At 46.3% G+C, this 20,614-nt stretch overlaps 1 long non-coding RNA gene across 2 annotated transcripts; it reads left to right on the plus strand.

Moving 5' to 3' along the window:
• The first annotated feature begins 1,379 nt into the window (after positions 1-1,379).
• LOC121076106 lies at positions 1,380-20,512 on the plus strand. Of its 2 annotated transcripts, XR_005823332.1 has the most exons (4): positions 1,380-1,429; positions 15,333-15,472; positions 15,638-16,026; positions 16,469-20,512. It is a non-coding gene; the product is annotated as an uncharacterized LOC121076106 (long non-coding RNA). The 2 variants fall into 2 exon arrangements; XR_005823331.1 differs by having other exon boundaries at positions 15,638-20,512.
• Positions 20,513-20,614: the final 102 nt, after the last annotated feature.

Consider the following 20,614-nt stretch of genomic DNA (forward strand, 5'->3'; position numbering starts at 1 on the left):
AGGCGACCCAGCAGCAGTAGCTGGGAAGTTGCATCGTTGTGTGGAGGGAATTCTCATGCCATTGTCTGTCACGCTGTCATTTTTTCACCGTTACCTTATCTAACATGAACCTGGCCTTTCCTGTCTTTCCTTGACTCTGTGGTTGATTATTGCTGCTGTAAGAGCTGCTGTATCGGTGGTACGAGCCTGGCAGTAAAGTGGGACTGTTCTAGCTGGTGGGCTGCCTCATCCCTCTTTCTCAACCATGCATGGAGAATGGGGGTTCAGGATCCCTGGTGACCCCCAAAAGGGTCTGTGTTGGCTGGTCTTTGCTCAGAGGCCATCAGGACTGTTGCAACGAGTGGCATTACAAGAAAGCAGGCACACGGTGACCGCTTTATGACGGAGGTTACCTGCATGTGCCAAAGAGGATGCACTATGAGGGTGCCTTTGGATGACAAAGAACAGCCTTGGGGGGGAGAATTACAGCATCTTGGAGGATACATCACTGAAATGCAGCTGCTTCCAGTTCCTGCTGACTTTTGCAAGCAGCGAAGGGATCCAGGTTGGGTCCCACCAGGGTGCAGACTCTGGCTGAGGTGGGACCCCTTTCACACAGATGGAGATATGCATGAAGAATGGAGATGTGTATAAAGCAGTGTCCTAGCCTGTGATCCTGCTGCCCTAAAAAGCTTGCTTGCTTGCTTGCTTGCTTTCTATCTATCTATCTATCTATCTATCTATCTATCTATCTATCACAATGGCCTTGGCAGCTTATCCACTGCTCTTTCTTCTCTTGATCTGGAAATAGGTTTTGTGGTCATGGATCTTGAAATGTCTCCGCCCTGCTCCAGAGGAAGAAGAGCACCTTCCTCCCCTGCTTCCAGAGACCCGTTACGTTCAGCCAGCACCTCCCCTAGCGTGCTCTGCACTAAAGCCCCCAGCCCTGCAGGGCTGAGCTATGCCTTCAAGGCACCAGCTGCTCCAAAATTCCCCCAACGCAAGGAAGAGCAATGGGAACTTGTCAGATGAGCGGAGCACACTTCTGTCTAGACTCCCTGTCAAGCCAAATACAATCTTAAAACAAATGACTGCAACAGACTAACACTCATGCCAGGATGTTAACAGGAGTACAGACAAGGGCAGGGAGGTATTTTGAGCTTTATCTATTTGCTTTCATCGTGCGTTGCAAAGTGCACTTGTGGCTGTTTGTGTACATCTGATGGAGCAGGATCCTGCCCACCAGAACAACAAGCTCAGCACCGGGTGCGTGCTGCCTCCTGTGTGGGTGGGAAAGCCATTACTCAGGCAACAGTGTTGTGCCTCTGATTGGGATGCTTTCATCACATCTGCCTGCGATCATCAATCACGATCTCTATTTCTTTGCAGGCTGAGAAGTAGGTGAGTTTGGAAGGACTCTTCTGGAGATACTGTTAGCTGACAGAAGCAAGTAAGTAATAGGATATGAATGTATTTCTAAGTATGTGGGAAGTGTAATGGTCTCGGATCAAAACCTCAGTGGTTTGTAGCTCTCTTATTTTATGTTTTATCTTAAATACCTCAGGGGACTTTCATTGCTGGAGAAATGTGTCCAATGCTCAGGCATGCAGAAGGGGTCTGATGCAAAACCCCATTTTGATTAGGTGGAAGACATGGGCTGCAGGGAATTCATCCTTCCCAGTCTTTCTCCTAAGCTGTTGAGAACAGTGCTAGTGCAGTGGCTGTTCTTTGCAGTCTTTAGTCTTTATGGTTTTGGCAATAACTAAGGGGACCTCATTAATGAGTGCTTAAAACTAAGGAAAGGTGTGTCTCCATGGCGCAAAGGTGCAAGAGATGCCAAAGTAGCCCTGTGGGTGAGAAATAATATGTGTTGACTTGAAAGGAGTTCTGTGTGAGTGCAGCTCGGGTGCCAACAGTGCAGATGCTGCCTGTCTCTGAGCTGGCTGATGCAGCTCTGCGGAGCACTGAATTACGCCGAGTGGGCACGGCCACAGTGACAGCAGTAAAACGTTGGAGACCTGAGCAGCTGGGAGGCTGAGACAGGCTCCTCTCAGTCTGCTAGCATGCCCTGAGGACAGAGAAACTGAGACCCAGAGTACAAGGAGAAATGCACAATGCTATCCTGCCGCATCGACAGCGGATGGCATTGCTAACAGGGGACTTGTCTGTAGTCGGAACTGCTCAGGTGGTAGGAAAGGCCATTAGGAGTCATGGTAATTCACTAGGCTATGGAGGGACTTTTGCAATTAATGGCCATCAGCCAACAGGGCAGTCCTTGTTAAAGTTAAAACATTGTTGTATCCAGTTAGTTTCCAGAATTTGTCAGAATGCTGTCCAGAGATCCTGAAATTTCCTAGAAAGGGCAACCTGTGAGCAGAACACTTTCATAAGGACGTAAGAATGGTTGTACTCAGCCTAACCGAACTCCACTGTGCTCCCATTTCTGTCTTCAACAGGGATCAGCAACAGAAGTTTTTTGGTATAGGCACACAGGAAAGGTATGGAGGTGTATCCTTCCAGCTTTAAGCAGTATAGTGTAGGCACTTTTAGCCAATATTTACATCTTTCTTTTTAACAACATTTGATTATTATTTTTTTTCTGACCACGGATATTGTTGTCTTGCACGTCATCCTGTGGCAGTATGTTCCGGGGTTTAAATATGTGCAAAAGAGTTTATCTTTGCTTAATTCTGCAACTTAAGGATTTAATTTCATGATCCCTCATTCTTCTACTATGAGAATGGTGCATAATTGTTTTCCAGTCATATTCCTCTGACATACTTGGTCACAGCACGTCCACCCCTGATTTTCCTGTGCAGCTACACCGGTGTCTAAGTGTCACATCAGCAGTAGATCCAGCCACACTCCATTACCTTGTGCAGGTACCAGCAGCAGTGACAGTGGGGTGATGTGAATGTCGCCATGGGTTAGCAGCCCATGAACTTGTATAGCTCACGCCACCAACTATTCCACCAGACCTCAGCTATCATTTTTATCCTTGCTGGATACATCAAACCCAGCAGAGCTCTACCTCCCAAGGTTACGGTCTCTCTCTGTTAGATAGAACAGGACTCCAGTTCAAAAAGGCGCTATTTTGAGTGGTGGTGGCTGAGATGTGAATGTCTATTAGGATGACACAAAGGTATGCTGAAGGCCCAGCTGATGTTTGAAGATTCAGCCTGGATATTGACTGCCAGCAGCATCTCAACATGGGAATTGTATGCTTTGAAAACCCCTAATTTTCAGAAGTCCCTGACAACTCTGTGCTAACCTTTCTAAAATGAATCCAGTCTGGAAATACTCCACAAGCACACAGCCTATTATTGCCACCACTATTTTCCCCCTGCATAGTACCAAGAAGAATTAAAGACACTGGTAGTTTTTTGCCCCAAGCAATCATATATAATATATGGTACAGGGTCGAATCCCTGCTTGCCTGAGCTAGTTTTGTACAGCCAGAAACTCAGCTGAAGTCAACGCTTAACTTTGCAGAACAGAGCCAGCCTCCAAAAACCCACAGCAATCTGTGTGCTGCCACCCTCCAAAGCTAAATGCCTCCAGATAGTGAGGGCAACTCAGGGCTGAACTTGTCCTGTGTCTCAGCTGGAGGAGCCAGTCGTGAATCATCACGGCTTAATGAGCACTGAGCTGAGGATTATGCACTGATGCAGGAGGCTGCATCCAAGTTCTCCACCAGAAACAGACTGATTGCTTTGATTTTTTTATTTTCATTTTTTTTTGAGAGATGCAAATGAAGGGAGTACACCCTGGCACTGGAGTTCACAGAGGAATATTTGCATGTTGGGATTTTGGTTATATTTACATCCATTTTGGGAGGAGAACTTAAAAAAAAAAAAAAAAAAAAAAAAAACACAGAAAATGTACAATGGACTTACCTGCTGTTAACTTTTTTGTAATGGTAAAATACGGATTTCAGTGAGGTCACTATCCATTAAAAATCCCATTTAAATTGTCACCTTCAATTAAATCATTTCATGTATTTGGAGGGCTAGCCAGTTCCAGTACAGTCTCTTTGAAGGGATTTTTTCCAAATATTAGACCATTAGACAAATGATTTCATTTTATGCCAGCTGAGCTCATCTCTCAGAAGAAACACAAGAGTGCTTTTTGTTTCCTCTAATTGTGGGGCACGGGAAGGCACAGGGAATGACGTGGCACCGCTGAGCAGGACATGACATGTGGTGTAAGTGCCTTGCAGAGGGTGTTGGAGGCCATCTCCGGTGAAGTAGCAACCCTTCCCTTTGGATAAGGGAGAGCAGAGAAGTTGTAGATGTCAAAGTGCCCATTGGGTCTGTAGTCCATCTTTATTGTCTGTCTTGGAGTTATCCCAGCATCATCACCAGCAGTTTTGTCCGTTCCAGTTCCCAGGCTAGGTCTAATCCTGTCAGTTGTGGGAATATTCCTTCATTGACTTCTCATATGCAGCTCAGATTCATTTATTTTCTCAATCCATTTTTGTCTTCACTATTTCCCAAGCGCCTCTTGGCTGCAGGGGCTGAGTTGTTCATCCCCACTTCAGCAGACCAGCAGTGGAAACCAAGGGCCAGTGGCTCGGAAGGCCCACAAAAGGCAGAAAGCCTTGGACGTGAAACATCTGCCCTCCATTACTGCAGCATCAAGGAGCAGGTGACATCCTCGCTGCTGAGGTGAAGTCAAACAAGACTCAGAAATCAAACCGACTTCCATCAGAACATTTTTTTTTTTTTTGCTACAAGAAAGGAAAAACCTCTTTAGCCACATCAGTGAAGCAAAGTCCAAGTGTTTTCTTTAATCCTCCTTAATCATGGCGTTGCTGATTAACATCTGAATAGAGCTTCTAATTAGAAAGAAGAGACACATGCAGCCTCACCCTGCTGAGGAGGTGAATTCTCCTCAGTCCTACCACTCATTCCTGCATACACTGTGCTGATTAGGGCTTGAATGGGACAATGATTAAAGAGGCCACTGCCACTTTGCAACCTCTCAATAGCATAGCTACATTCAAGGATTTATTTTCAACTAAGACTTGAATAAATGTTTTGCAAATGTGAGCCACTCCTGCCAAATGGAAAGAGCTTTTAAACACTTCTGAAGCACTATTCCATCTTGTTCCTTGCTTTATCACACTGATCTCTGCCTGTGTAGAACATGCCCTGTTCGACCATAATGTGTTTCAATTAGGATCGTGGTTTAAGCATATGTATTTCATTTGTTATCTACTTCATTATTCAAAAAGCAGCTGAAGCCTGGTGAAAACCTGAAAAGCGCTCTATTGAAAAATCACTTCTGCCTTCTTGGGCAGAAGTGTTTTGCTTAAGTTCTTCCATCCATTATATAATTTATTACACTTATTAATTTGCAGTAGGCCTAACCAAAGTCAGGGCTCTGTTGTGTGAGGGACTATCTATTTTCAAAGAAGACCATAGTCCTAATCTCCAAAGAGTTTTTGAACTCCGCTTGAGTCGATTGCATCAATTCACTTAGACTGTTTTTCTATGGCTGGGGAACAAAATGATCTCGATTGACCTAAGCCTTGTTGGAAATGGGCGTTCAGCCTTGTACTCATAGGACATCCTGGTTACAGAGCGCTGGCTGATGAATTCCTGCTGCAACTGCTCAAGAAATCACAGCCTCCAGCTGTTTGCTGCCAATTTGTCAAAGCTTCTCTCATCTCAGCCTCTTCTGCACAGGTCTGTGTCTGGCAGCCTGTGGCTTTGAAGGGTGGCAGAGCCTGCTTGGGTGCAACTGAGCTCCAGGCCCATGTTGCTATCTGCTGGCCCCTCTGAGGAGGAGGCAACATCTTAAAACTACTGCAGCCACCTTTGTGTGAGCCCATCTTTCATGGACCTTTCTCTCCCAGAGTGCGTTTTGGGTCTATTTCTTCTGTAGGTATCACATCAGCTAAGGAGAGACGGAAAGGTGTTTGGTGGCCTGTGGAACCGATGCTGTGTGGGCCCTTGTGCACTAAATCCCCCTCAGTGTCCTCATTTTCCCTAAATAGAATCACAAAATCATCCCTCTCTCAGAATTAAAGACCCTTTCACAAATGGGACCTTGACAATATTTTTCATCCTTGTACCCAAAATTAGTGCTGGAGATACGAGTGGGCCCATTATGAGGAGGCCCGAGCTCTCGTCGCTTGAAGTCATTATCAGACTGAGCGCAACAGAGGCAGAAGCGGGTGAAAAGGCAGGGGCAAAGCTTGCAATGTAATATCAGCAGGTTCAATTCAACTCTGGTGGAGAAGTAGAGAGATTTTACATAAAGCTATAGAAAGAAATAATCTCCCACATACCCTTCCCTTCAAAAGTGCCTTTTCTGTAGTACTAGGCCTCATGCACCTAAATAGGCCAAAAGCCAATTAGCCAACTTTTTTTTAAGCCCATCACAAAAGCAACTTTCTAATAGGCATTCTGTGAATGAATTGTGACTGGCAGAGCTTGAGAACGGAGATTCAGCTTTTTCTGGGTTGGAAATGCTGCCTGTGCCCACTTCACTGTGAAAGCTCAGGGAAAGCAGGTCCAGCTCTCCATCCTGCCCTCTCCCCCTTGCAGGAGGATGCCTGGGGTTGATGTCCTCCCAGGTGTGTCTGAGGGTCACCAGCCTCCAAATTTGCTCTGAAAAACTCACCTGCACTGCACACCCAGAGCCTCTGCCTTGGCTCTGCAGCAAGGGCTGGTGTTGAAGGTGCCAGCACAGCTGGGCTACAGGAGAGACCTCATCAGTAAATAGCGGTGGTTCGCCTCTTTGGCATTTATTTTGTCTGACATCTGAGCAGATTTACTGAGTGCTGCTATACGTCTGAAAGCAGGAGAATGAAAGCTTTCTGACAGCCTGTATCACCCAGATCAAGCTAAATTCAGAGCCACAAGCCTATATGTCTACAAAACCCTCTGAGAAAATGTCTTAAGCTAACTCAGAGGTGACCTTTATCGCAGAGGGACTTCTTGGTTGCAGCAGTCATTGGGACCTGCTAGCCACACTGCTGGGCTCATTAGAGAGGGAGATGGTGCTGCCTCGGCCTGGTCCATCACTGGGTGCCACAGGACCTCCAGCTGGTCACAAATCTACCCAACTGTCAGAGCAAAATGGAAAATCGCTCAATTGACTTGACGTTTAACTCCCAACAGCAGCAGCAAGAGAGGAGAGAGGAGAAAGGCAGGTGAGGAAGGGCAGTTTTTGCATCGTTCCTTCCAAAACGGCCTTTCAACAAAGCAAAATGAGGTGACATCTACCCGCGTTTGGAGCTTATCTCCAGAAGCCTGAGTTCACACAGTCCAGTCATGATCTTCATACAAGTGCAAAGACACCTCTGCCATTTAGCAGCTGTTTCCTGGATTTTAAGCTAGCTTGTTCCTATGGGATAGACAAGCTCCTGCACTGGTGCAGCAAAAAAACATGCAAAGAGGCCTCTCTCTTCAGCTTATTTTTGTCCCCTGGGCTTTTTCCATCCCTGCTAGAGTGGATTTGCACCCAGGCCTTGAGATCTGCCCTGGTGTCATTCCTGCTCAGCGGGCAAGTCAAGCAAGGAGTTGAGAGACCACCATGTGCTGGAAGCACACTAAGCTCTTCGGGATCTGCTCTTGGGAAGCTGGCATACCACAGCACCCTGCCTGCCCAAATCAGTCCTGATGGCCTGCTGCGGACTGCCAACTCCCTACCACAGTGTCCCATGCCAAGGCAAGAGCCTGCTGAGTCCCGTACTCAGTTGCCTCTCTTCATACATGCACCTTTGGGCATGCTGGTGTCCCTCAGTAATACTTGAACCTCCCAGTGGCATCTTCCCTCTTTAACGTCTGAACTTCCCAGTTCTGGGACTGCAACCTGTCAGGGCTGTTCTTGGACCTCCTGCTGCTGCAAAGCCAGAAGGGACAGGCAGAAATGACCCCAGAGCCAAGGCAATTCTGTTCAGCTGCTCCAGCTCCAGAAAACAGCAGCTGGGACTCAGCTGGAAGGTCTATGCTTTGTCTACTCTACACCAAAGGGTGTTTGCAGTGACAAACTTGCTCTCTTGAAGGAGGAATGTGTTTCCAGCCCATGTTAACAGGGAACCAAATTACTGCCCACTGACACTGGGGAGGAGGTATGAAATAAATTGGTCGGGGGCACCATTACTTTTAAAAGTCAAAAATAATGTGATGTATAATGTAAAGGACAAAGTTGAGTATTGAAGGCTAGTGACTCATACACAATATAAATTCAAGTGTCGTAACAGAGCAATAGTGGAGCAAATTGCTGCAAAACACAGGGCCTGGTAGGTAGCAGCAGGATATTGAAGATGAAGCTTGCGTGGTGATTTTAACAGGTTTTGAAACCTGCTGCCATAGCTTGTTTTTGATCACTGTGGTTTTATTTGGGTTCATTAGAGTGTCAGGCTTTCTGTGGAGGTGAGGAGTGTATTCAGCTTACACTCGTTGTGCAACCAAATCCATCCTAACCAAATAAATTAATAACTATATTAATACTATATATATTATCATAATAACTAGTAAAACCACGGTTTAATTACAAGAAAATCCAAGCATATTATGAACAGAGCAACCCTCCCAGGAGCAGACACAGCCAGAGGAAGGATGAGGGAGGACCTGCAAGAAACCAATGTCAAAATAGCTGTTCTGCTCTTATTTCATTGAGCTTCTTAGGTACGTGTGTGTCACTGACAGCTTGGTGAGTCACTCAGTATAAGACATTAAAAACACAACAGAATGCCTTAAAATGTGTGGAACAGAATTACATGGACACCAGAGAGGGAGCAAATGAGGGTACCTAGGTACCAAGGAGCATTTTTGGTTAAATCCAAGTGCAGCTGGTCAGAAATCCCTGAGTAAGGGTTTTTCTCTGGTCTCCCAGTCCTAGGGAGGCTCAGATGCATGTACAGTGAGTGGAGAAGGGGATGAGAGCTGATGCCTCCAAGTCCTGGCCTTGGAAACTGCAATTCCCAGGCTTTGGCATTTCTGTACGGCCTATTACAAAGAGAAAAGTGATTAGAGAAACCCCAGCAGGTCCTGTCTGTCATTACAGCTGGATCTAATAGCAGGAGAAGATGAAACTTAGCTTACAGGACTGACTGGGGATGATCCTATTGCCCGTGGGAACAGATATTTCTCTGGCACGTCGGCTGGTTTTTGCACAAGGGAGCAGTAAAGGCTCTGGTTTTGGTCTCGCTTCAGCCTGCCCGGCTGCTTGGGTTAGAGGCAGGAGGTGACATTTTTATTCCCATACTCCATGCCACTTTACCAGGCACGCTTTCAGACCTAATTAAGCTTAGCGTTATCATTGTTTTTATCACATTAAGATCCCACTTGGCTCTCAGCAGCACAGACCACAAAGTCAACACTGCATCTTTAAACAGAAACAACAGATTTTGGTTCAATTAAAAATTCATTAGAATGTAAATTAGTTTGTAGGATTTTTTTTTCCCTTCTAATGCCTATTCAGTGTGGCACTGTAATGGTGCAAAGCTTAAGAGGAGGTTAACTCACAGCACAAAGATAAATTGTTCTCCATAAACTCATAAATTCCTGCTTAGGGAATCTTGGGAAATAATTTAACCCTTTTCCCTCATCCGCTGCAGGATCTCTATCTGATCCCACCAGGCTCAACCGTTTGTCATGATCTGAACACTGCTTTTATAAGTCTAAACTGAACAATTGACCTTATCGTGCAACTTTGCTTTCCCTTCTCCTTTGAAATTCTCCTACAACACTCAGGGATTTCTCTTTCCCAGCAAGGCCTGTCATGAAAGCCAATTGTTTCCTACCAGACCCTGTTACATGCCAGAATAAATTTACTGCTTGTTTCCCTTCTAGTGGTTGCACAAGATGTGGTGGTTTGACCACAGGCTTATGAAACCATGTGTTGCTTCTAAGGTGCTATGAAGCCACGTGTGAGCTTTACTATTATTTTCCTTATCACTGTAAACTCAGTCACTCTTGCAAGTTCATTAGGTGTCATTAATTGCTAACAACACATTCAGAATGTATGGTAAACGCAATTTAATTGAGAACTAATTAACTTGTTATAGTTATCTCATTACATGCCAATTAAACTTTTTAACATTCCTTTTCAGTAGATAAAGGAACAGTTAAAATCCCAGGGACATAATTGAGGGCTGGTGTAAGGGGGTCAGCGTTGCTGCCTTGGTCTGTAATGCATTTGCTGACAACGGTTTTGCTTTGCAACCTGCTTTTTCATAAGATTAAGGGAAATCAAGGGAGTTCAGGTTAACTTACTGCACCTCTGAAGAGGCTGGGAACTCACAGAAAATGCCTCTGGCAGGGGTTTTATATTTTAGGAGAGAAGCTGAAGGACCAGGGCCAGGAATTTCTGCTCTGCAGCTGAACCAGCCTACAGGTTTCATTTGGTAAACCAATCTCCAGCTTCTCCCACATCCCCAAATTTTGGGAGCGAGATATTTGCAGACAACATCTGCTCCGGGGTCCGTGCAAAGGCATCACTCGATAACGGGCCCTGGATCGGCATTGTTGTGCTACATAATTCCCGGGGACTCCATGCTGCCGAGCTCCAGCTGATTGCACGCCCGAGAGTTCAAGGCAGCATGATTGCCTGTGCCTGCCCCCCACCAGCTCTGTGATCAAATCACATTTGCCTAGTTTATGTTTCTCCCCTTTCTCTGCATGAAAGTGTCAAGCAAACAAAGGAGAGAGAAGTAATGGAGGAAAAAAAAAAAAAAAAGCAAAACCACGCGAGTACAAAGTGTTTGCAAAGACACAAAATAGGCAGCTGGAAAAAATTGGGAACAATATTGCCTTTAATCTCCAAGATAACCAGGTGCAGTCATCTTAGATGTTACTACTAACGTCTGTGGCTTTAAAAAAAATAAAAATAAAAAATCAACCTGTGGCTGAGCCATTAAGTTCAGTGTCACTGCGATGTTGGCTTTTAAAAATAAATAAATAAAACACAAAACAAAATCTTTGAAAGCGAATAGAATCCAGGAGGGGCTTATTAAAGTGCGAGAAGCCCATTTCAGCGCTATTGAAGTGAAGGACAAAGTGCAGGCACTGATGATTAATTTCTGTTTTAGCTGCTTATTTCAATAATTGCATGAGAAGCTTGGAGAGCACGTTAAGAGACCAGCGGGCAGGTTTGGGGGCCAGCTAGGCGGGGCTTTAACCCAAGCAACTTCCCCGCATAAAGGAGTCGCTGCTAAGCAGGAGAAAAAATAAGTCCAGGAGCGCTGCTCCTGTTTCCCAGGTATCTCAGTGCAACACTATGGAAGCCATCTGATGTGAATAAAACCAGTTTAGGTGTCAAGCAGAGTTAGCATGGGCCGGTATCCTTAGTCCCTGGGCAGAGCCATCCCCCAGCCCAGGAGCTATAGCAGGTTCAGGTGTTGATCCATCTCCAGTGAGAGCAAACTGTACTCTCTCGGAGAGAATATAAGAAAAAGTGCTGGGAAGAAAAAAAAAAGTAAAATGAAGCTAGGCCAGGGAGGCAAAGCAAGCTGTTTGTGTCCTTCAAAGTAAAGCAGAGGAGTGCCTGTGAAGATGAACCTTCTCTTAAAGCGCGGGGAAGAAGTGTTCATACAACACCCGTCTCACGCAGCTCTTCCTACAAGAGCTATAATGCAACAAAAGAGGCTGAAGAGGCTATTCTCATGGAATTTTCTACCCAACTTTGTGAAGGCAAAACTTGTCTGGAGGCCTTTCATCTTCTCGGTTTGTTGAATCCAAACAATTACGTGCGTCTCCCAGAACCATTGTGGTTGAAATCGGCAGTGCTCCTTGAGTGGAAGGGGTGGGTGTGATGTAGTGTTGTGGAGGTTACGAGGACACATCAGAAGCCTCAAGAACTCTTCAGCGTTTCTATCCAGGATGTGCTAAGATGGCAATACTTGCATGGTGAATGTATTTTTACTGTGTCTTTTTATGATGTTTTCATTATGTGCTTTTATTATGTGGTTATAAGCTGCTAGAATGGAAACTGGAGCGATAAAGCTTGATTGATCATTATATTCCCATCTATAAAGGCAGATTTTTTTCCCCACTATGAACAACAGGCAAGTCTGATCGGGATGCAAGTCTGAGCATTAAGTCCATTAACTCCAGCTCGTCAGGTCAGGGCTGATGTTTCTGAGCCTTCCTCCAGTCATCAGACCCAGCTGGAGAGGCAGCTGGGAGAGCTGGTGCCCCAAGTCCCCAGGAGCCTCATCCTTGTGGGTTCTGCCACTTCTGAAATCCCAAAAGCTGGAGCAGAGGCTAAATTTGGAAACAAAACAGGTTGTCCTTGACTGTTGTTTCACATCTTGTTCCTGATGTGCTCCAGTTTAGACAGCAGAGCCAAGAACCCTGAGGTGAGGCCATGCGCTCAGTGAGGGCTCGGTGCTTTGCAAGGTGCCCGGGCTGAGCAATTGCTACCAGACACCCCGTGTTCCCCCTGCTCTCCCCAAGGCATGATGCTGCCTCGCGTTGTGCTGCTGCTGGTCCCACTGCTCGCTGCACCCTCCTGGGCTCACCCCAGCCTGCAGAAAGGGGGAAACATTTGGGTGATGTCCACTAAGGTGGCTCCAAGAGCTCGGCTCCATCCAAGTGCTGGGCTCTCTGCCAGGAGCTGGAGGTGCACAGCACCTCACAGAATGAGGCTTTTCGATGCATTTGGTTCCTCTTTGTGCACTTCCCTTCTATGCAACCCCATACTACATAAACGTTCCCATCTGCCAACGTGAGTATTCATCAGGCCGATGGACGTTGCTGCTGGTTTCAGCTGACATAGATTATGTCCTTTTTTGAGCCGTATCGGAGGCCTGTTCTCTGCAACGCTTCTTTCATTGTTCACCTACCATGGAGACAGCACTCGCAGCGAGATTTATCTCCCAGAGATCTCAGTGCAAAAAGAAGCTGTTCTCTCACAGCCCTGTGATGGCTATCAGCATCCAAACCTCCCTGTGGAGCTCCATGGACAGCCTGGCTGGACCAGAAGGAAAGCATGGTGAGCTAGGGGAGGAAACACCCCGGCTTTCAAGGAAGCAAAAAAGGCAAATCTTGGCAGAGACAATAATTCATTTATAGAAGGAAGCAAGGGAAATCTCTCTTGCTCCTCCAAATAACAGTCTCTCATTCCCCGACTCTAATCATTCAATAACCTCACAGGGATCAGAATCATTTTTCCATCCTCTGTAGATTTCGTGTCTCGTGTTTTTGCTTGCTAAATATACATAAGCATGCCACTTACTGCAGCGTGCAGGCTCGTGATCTTTGCATGGCTTCCTCCCCTCTAGGAATGCCATAAATAAATCACTAGGTCAGGAAGTCTGCTACATGCCTGTGGTGTCTCTCCCTCACACTGGCTCTTTTTCTCTCCCCTTCTACGTTTGTACAGAGCACTTAAACCCGCCAGGAGCGTTGCATGTTATCTCCCCTCCTGATAGTACCTCACTGTGCTAGGTGCAAGCCAGCAGCAGATCAATCACCAATATTCCTTGCCACAGAGGACACTGATGATCTAAGATCAGACCAAAAATTGCATCTAGGGACAAGCTGCACTAAAGTTTTTCCTTCCTGAAGAACTCGCTTTGCGTTGGCTTTGCAAAAATGTGGGTTTCCAAGAACATGGTAATGCGTAGCCAAAGTCATGGATTAAAAACTTCACTTTAGGATCCAGAAGGGGACTATGATCGGTGATGGCAGTGTTTGCAATGCACCAAGAGCTTTTCAGATCAAATGTAAGTGATTTCTCTTTGGTTGTGGTCACCAAAAGGCAAGTTCTTAGGTGGGTCCTGGTGAACAACTTCAGTTCTTGCTCCCACAGGGGGAGCTAACCTGGGGCTATGCTCTTGTTGCAGCTTGTGGCTAGGGATCTTCGGGGGAAACCCCTCTGCCATGCTTTGCTCTTTGAAAAGTGCCCTTATTCTGAAGCCTGGGCAATTCACTCAGCAGCTCTTCACACCACAAAGGACATGAAGGATGAGAAATATTAGTACAAAAGAGGAGAAAAAAGCATTCGTTATTGATGGGGGAAGCGAAATGACAATCCCTGTAGACAGAAATCAAGTGCCTTTCTAGACCTGAAATGGGTTTCACATTAACAGCCTTTTGCACAGCAGTTTTTAGTTGGTGGCAAGAAGTGGAGAGAAGAAAAAGTTCGTTCTTTATGTTATCCCTAAAGATTTTGTCATTTTTGCTAAATGGAACATATTGTTAAATCCCATGTGTTCCTTGCAGAAAAGTTCTCATATGCAAAGGGCCATGTGTGTATGCAGGTTTTTTGTTTTTTTTTTTCTTTTCCTTCTTTTTTTGGGGCGTTTTAATTGCTGTTGTAGTCTGCATGTTTTGCATCAACATTTTTGATCAAAATTTTCCCAAGGACTGCAAGAAGGTCAGGGAAAAGCAAGGAAACCTTTTGTACTTTTTCCTCAGGTGTGCTGATCACCAGGGTGATGAACTTTTGAGAGGTTAGCACCGTTGTCGTCTTTATTCGGATGGCCATGAATGAAGGTCATAAAGATTTCCTCGTCCTTCTTTATCTATTCTTGCATCATCTTCTCCAGCCTTCTTTTTCACTCTGTCTTCTCACAGGTGGGAACAGAGTCTGTTATCTCAAATTAATCTTACGAGACCTCCCCCGCGGATCTGCACTGTGCCCATGCTCAGCTTATTTCTTCATCTCATGCGTAGAATTGTTTATCCAAACTAGGTAGATTTACCTCCGCGGCACAGTTGTGGAAAGTAATTGGGTTTCTGTCAAGTACAGGACAAGATTAATCAAACCTGCCAACCTGAAGCAGGCCAAAACTAGATTCAGATTTGACCTGTGCTTTAAGGGCCAGGAAATTCAGACAAGTACAGTGATGAAGGTGTTCTGCAGAGGGAGACCTGAAAGAAATGCCACTTCTTAGCAGCTTTGAACTGAGATAAAAAGATAAAATTCAAAACCAGATGGGGGCTGAATTTGGCATCCGAAGCCTATATCTGTTTATCAGACACTTAAAATCTACCATCGTAAGTGAGAAATACTTATCAATTCGGAATTATCTCAGGGGAATGTTTTGTTGAATTCAAATCACTGCCAGTCATATGCAGGAATTGTGAATGCTTCATATTTAACTGAGCACGCGTACATATTCTGAATCATTGAAAATATGGCCTCGCTGGGTTCACTTCTTCTCTACGGGGTGGGAAGAACGTGGGTCAAGTGCGGAGGCCAGGGGTGGAGCGGTAGCTCGTGCCTTTTCTGGTTCGGGGCTGTCAGCAAGGGGCTGCTTTGTTTCTCTGGTGACCGTGCAAGACAAATGCTGCAAATGCAAATTCGCAGGCAGGGCTGGGACAGCTGGCATTAGCCTGGCGTGCTGGCGCTGGGATTGAACTTTGTGCCTTCGCTCCTTCTGGCTGTAGGTTTTCGCACAGATTGATGGAAACGCAGCGATAATCAACGCTCTTGTGAGCTGAAGCATCTTCCGGCTCTTTCTTTTCCTGCCTTCTTTTGGGCACCGCGGTGGCCTTCAGAGTATCAAAGAGGAGCAAATCATGCCCAGGTTTGTGACCCCCCTCCCCAAAGTAGTGTTCCCTCCATCCTTTATGTGCACTCGTGCACGCACAGCACTGCCACCCAGCGGTTCGCTAACCACAAACAAAGGGGCGATGCAAACGGATTGTTTTTTCACCAAATGCCACTAACAGGGTACAAAAACTTCGCTCAGGCACGTACTGAGCTCTGCCCTCCCAAACTGGAGGTGCCAGGCTGCAAGAGAGGAGCCAGAGTGCCAGCTGGGCAGCTGCATTTGGAAATATCAGTACCTGAGCATCAGGTTCAGATAAGAGGCAATTTGCAATTGTCACACATTTTCTACCTTTTCCATTTTATTTTTTTGTGCATGGTTAATGTGAGGGGGAGGACAGCAGACCTTATCTCCTGCGACTAGTGGTGGCAAAACTGAAAAATTGTTTTCATTACCAGGTGGAAGGCTTTTCACATGCAAATTGTCAATATCATTGTGATGTGGCATTTTTATTAATCCAAACCAGCTTATCTGACCAAAAAGAAAGAAAGATCATTCTGTTTCATATCAAACATTTTGTTCTGACAATGGTAAGTTGTATTTAATGAAACGTTGCATGGACGATCACACTTTTTTGTAATTTACTGCAGGAGAGGAAGAAATAGAATGGACTAATGGGTGAGGTTGGGTTTCTTTGTTGGTGGTGTTTGTTTGGGATTTTTTGTTGGGTTGTTTTTTTTTTTCCCTTTGCTCTTTTTTTGGACAGTTCTCCTAAATACCAGTCAAATGATGCCAGCTTATGAAAGCTTTTTAACTTCTCTCCTTCTACATCAAAGAAACCGATCTGCTGTTACAGATATGCATATTTTTGTCTCTCTATTGTGTGCACTTCCCCTTCAGACACTGGGAAAATAAGGTCACGTTCCCTATTGAGTCCATCCTTTTCTATTGATTTAACTTTCTTAAAATCCTAATAGAGCTTGAAATTAATACAGTTTAATTTTCTTCGCCCTTTCTTGTGAACCACCAAAGGTTTTTTGTTGCTGCTACACCACTTTGGTAATAAAGACTGTGACAGGCTTGGATTCCTCCTTCTGATGGCAAAAATCCCTGAGAAGAGAAAATCAATGAGGGTTATAGCTCCATCCAAGGAAAATAAGGGCTTTTCCTTTCAGCCTATGAGATGAGGAGCAGGGATGCTTTTTGAGGCAATTCAGCAGGGAGCAGACCACAAAGTCTTGGACCCTTCTGATGTGGCTAAATTCAGATTCACCAACATTAGGCCATCTCCCAAGGCCTCGGCTAGGGCTGTGTCTCAGTGCTATGCCTTAAAAGTGAACCACATTCACATTCCCATGTCTAGGACACAATAATTTCCCCAGCATTTGGGAGTCCTTTAATAAGACTCCTCGTTCCTGCAGGAGGGAGGCGAATGTACTTTAGTATCAGACCTGGCTGCTTTGGGATCTGGCTGGGAAAAGATTTATCCAAGGGCAAATAAAGCCTGCAAGCTGCCTGGTTATTACCAGTGTTCCTCCATCAACATGCAAAGGGGCTGTGGACTCTTTATGTCGGAGTGGTATCCCCAGTCCCTTGCCATGGGCTGTGCAACAAGGTGGGGAGCACTGAACCTACAGCATCGGCATCCTTCCCTCCTGCTGATGAACCTACTGGGGAGGAAAAGACATCGCACCCCTTGCCAGCTGCTTGCCCATCACCAGAGGAACCACGGTTTCATTGGAGAAAGCACCTGGAGGCCGGCTCCTTGACAGTAATGGGGCAATGAAACGTCGCGACCCTGGTTAGTCCAGGCTCCCATCCATCATGCCTGTTTATCCCGTCAGAGCACTGTTTAGCTGTATAAAATGGGCTGTAAACTTTGTTCACTTTGGCTGACAGCTATGATAAAGGCTATGTGCATTTTACAGCCTCACGAATTGGAAGGAGAAAGGTCCCCCGAGACCTCCCGCTACTCCAGGTCCCATCATCTGTCATGGCACAGGAACGACCCAGTGGTCGTCTTCTCCAGCCCCCCTTCGCTTGGTCAGGTGCCGCTACCTTTCTTGGTGACGGATTAAAAACATGTTAAATATGTATTATTTTTGCACTCTCTGCATATCCGTGCCTTTCATATCCACATCTTAAATTCATCCTCTCTGTCAGTTGTTTGTAAATGTCCCTAGGTGTTTAACTCTTATTCCCTGAATCCTCTGAGCTATTGTTGGTGAATATGGCTATTACATATTCCTGGTATTTCTGAAAGGTCAAAAGAAAATGTAAAAGTGCCATTCATTTCTTTTCTTTTCTCCCTTCAAAGCTGCAAAATGCAATATTGTTCTGGTGCAGTTACTCTTGCCGTTACGCAAAGATTTTTTTTTTCAATACACCTTTTTGTATTTACTGCAAGTGTTCAGGATACAGAATTATTTCCTCAAATTATTAAAAACTAGAAGATATAATAGCCTTTTATTCTGTTTCAGAACATATTACTCTACCACAACAGTCTATTTTCGACAGTTTGCTCTCATCTTCCTGCAACCCATCTTACAAATGAGACATAAAATTGAGGCTCCGGATGCTTATGGACCCAATCCTGCAGCATTTATGCACCTGTTTAAGTTGAATCATGTGAGGATTCGCAGTGGATTGAACGAGGGGAATGACTAATACTTGAGGAACTATGGCAATTGCTCCAAAGCAGTTTGCAGCTCTTCAGGATAAAGAGCAATGCATAAAGCTAGGATGCATTATCTCCTCCTCCACCAATTCTGGCCAGGATGCTCTAAAAGATGGACTCAGAGCAAATGCAGAATAAAATGTACTCGCCTGCAGCCAGTACCTGGTACACTCATTTCTTGCTATCCCTACCAAAAGACTCCTGGTTGAGCAGAAGTTGGCCGTCAGCAATGCAACAAAATGCAACAAAATCACCGGGTTTTCACCACGGAGTTGCACTTAGTTATGTTACAAAGCCTCGTTAATTGATTACAACATGATTCAGCAAGCTGCACTCTTCCTGACTCTTCTCCATAGCTTGCTGCCTCTCCATTCAGAACCCGGCTGCGCTCCAAGGGTCTGGTCCCTGCGTTTGAAGCCCAAGCAGCTGAACCTTTCTCTCTGACCTACATCTTTCATAGGAATAAAGCAACAGATGACACCAAGTACAGGATTCACAGAGCTCTTTGTGCAAGCCCCTACAGCAGAGCTCCCCAGTGAAGGGCATCAAGCTTAACTCTCAGCTCACTCTGCAAGGAGGCTTTTTCATTCCACTTAATAGCAGCATTTCCACCGACTTATGCAGCAGCGGAGTCAAATCCCAGCATGTCTTTTAACACCAGCTACTCCTCGGCAGAAGGAGCATCTCGGCAAATTGGACATCCCTGCCTCCTGCGAGGTTTCTTCCAGGCAAACCCACTCCCACCGCACGCAGAACGATCCCCCACTTTTTTGCTCAGCCTCCGTCGGGCTTTCTGTTCTTGCACATCGCCACCGTGATTGGCAACTGAAGCAGAAAGATCAGACAAAAGAAGGCTGAGGCACCACCTGGGACGGAGCTGAAAGAGATGCAGGAGCAGATATCTCCATCTGCCTCCTCAAGGCTTTGTGAGGCCGGGATGCCAGCTGCGGTGTGGTGCTCCCGGATCCCAGGGGACCGCTGCTCTGCCCCGCTGCATCTCAGGAAGCCCCGATGGCAGCGCCAGCACCACCAAGGTCACCTTCCTCATCTTCAGGCCGGTCACACTGCTGCGACACTCCAGAGTATGGTGAGCTATAGGAGTCCAGAAAGGATAAAGCAGAAGGAAAAGGAGTGTTTTCTTGGGTGTATGCAGAAGGTAAATTATGGGGCTACTTACAGTACCTAAAATCACTTTCTCTCCAGGGGCCTGAATATGCTCTATTAGAAAATCTGCATATGAGCCTGTAAATGTGCCATATATGCTATAGTGTAGTTGTACCAGACTCACCTGTGTTGTATTTTTTACCTATAAATGTGACGGTGATGTGCTTGTCTCCTCTTTTTACAAGCGTTTCACCAATCCCCAGGAAAGCAAACCTCCCGCAACGGGCTCCTTCTCCCATTTAATCCAGATAAAGAGGAAAGTCTTCCACGGAAAGCGTGCACACAAAACCCGTGTTAGGCACCCCGGTGTACACGGGCATGCTCTGCCCCACTGCAAGGCACCTCAGCACCCCTGCTAGGAATCGCAGGACGAGATCGACAGCCCTCCCGTGCCCTAAGCATCGCACTTCTGTGTCGATGCAAAAAGCCACGCACAAAAGGGAAAATGGCAGCTTTCCAAGTGGCCCCAGTTAATAGCTCTGTTTTGCTTAATGGTGCCTCCCATTCAGACTAAAGATGCTGTTTTAAATATGTAAGCAATTAGTATCTCTCTCTCTCGCAACACATCTGTGCTCCTTCTATCTGCTGCATTACAAATCTGCTGCGTCCCTCTCCAGCTCGGCGGCGCGTGTATCGCCAGATATCCTGGTCTTCAGCAACTTTCTGGGCTGCAGGAATGACGGCTGGCTGCGGAGGTGCTCCTGCCTGGCCCTGCCTAAGCCCTCGGCACCGCCATCCTCTCCTCCCCAGCTGGTGCGGGGCTGACATATAATAACGGTGCAGGGAAAGGGACCTTTTGGTCTGGTTTTGGCCATTCTTCTGTCCGGCCTGATGTTTTTTCCTTCTTCCCAGCTGCCACTTTCAGACACTTTTGTCTCCCTTTCTGGAGAGGAGCGGCAGCCTTTTCTCTCCGTACCAAACCGCAGGTTGCCCACGGGAGCGTGGCCGGGATGCACCCAGTGGTTTCTGCTCAGTGAATTCTGCCACAATTAATTCTGCCTGTTCAAACTCCTGTCCGATTTTGGGAGTCACGGCAGGGCCGGTGTGCTTACGCATTTACGATACACAAAGAATTATTGTTACCACATAGTGAGAGGGGTAGGTGCGATTCGTTACCGAGCACCGCTGCGTGCACAGCGCTTTGCGACCCCAAAAGCCCCTCTTTAGGAACAGACGTGCCCACCAGCATCCCTCCAGCCTCGTTTTGGGCAGACCCCCCCCCGGCCCCCAGGGGCTCCGCAAGGTATCGGGGGGGACCCCACAGGGGGGTGCCTCCCCGCGGGGCGCTTCCCCGAGCCCCCCCGGCCAACTTCAGCGGCGGGGGGCTCTGGGGGGCA

Source organism: Cygnus olor, chromosome 11 (genome assembly GCF_009769625.2).
Source record: "Cygnus olor isolate bCygOlo1 chromosome 11, bCygOlo1.pri.v2, whole genome shotgun sequence".
In the NCBI taxonomy this organism is placed as follows: Eukaryota; Metazoa; Chordata; class Aves; order Anseriformes; family Anatidae; genus Cygnus; species Cygnus olor.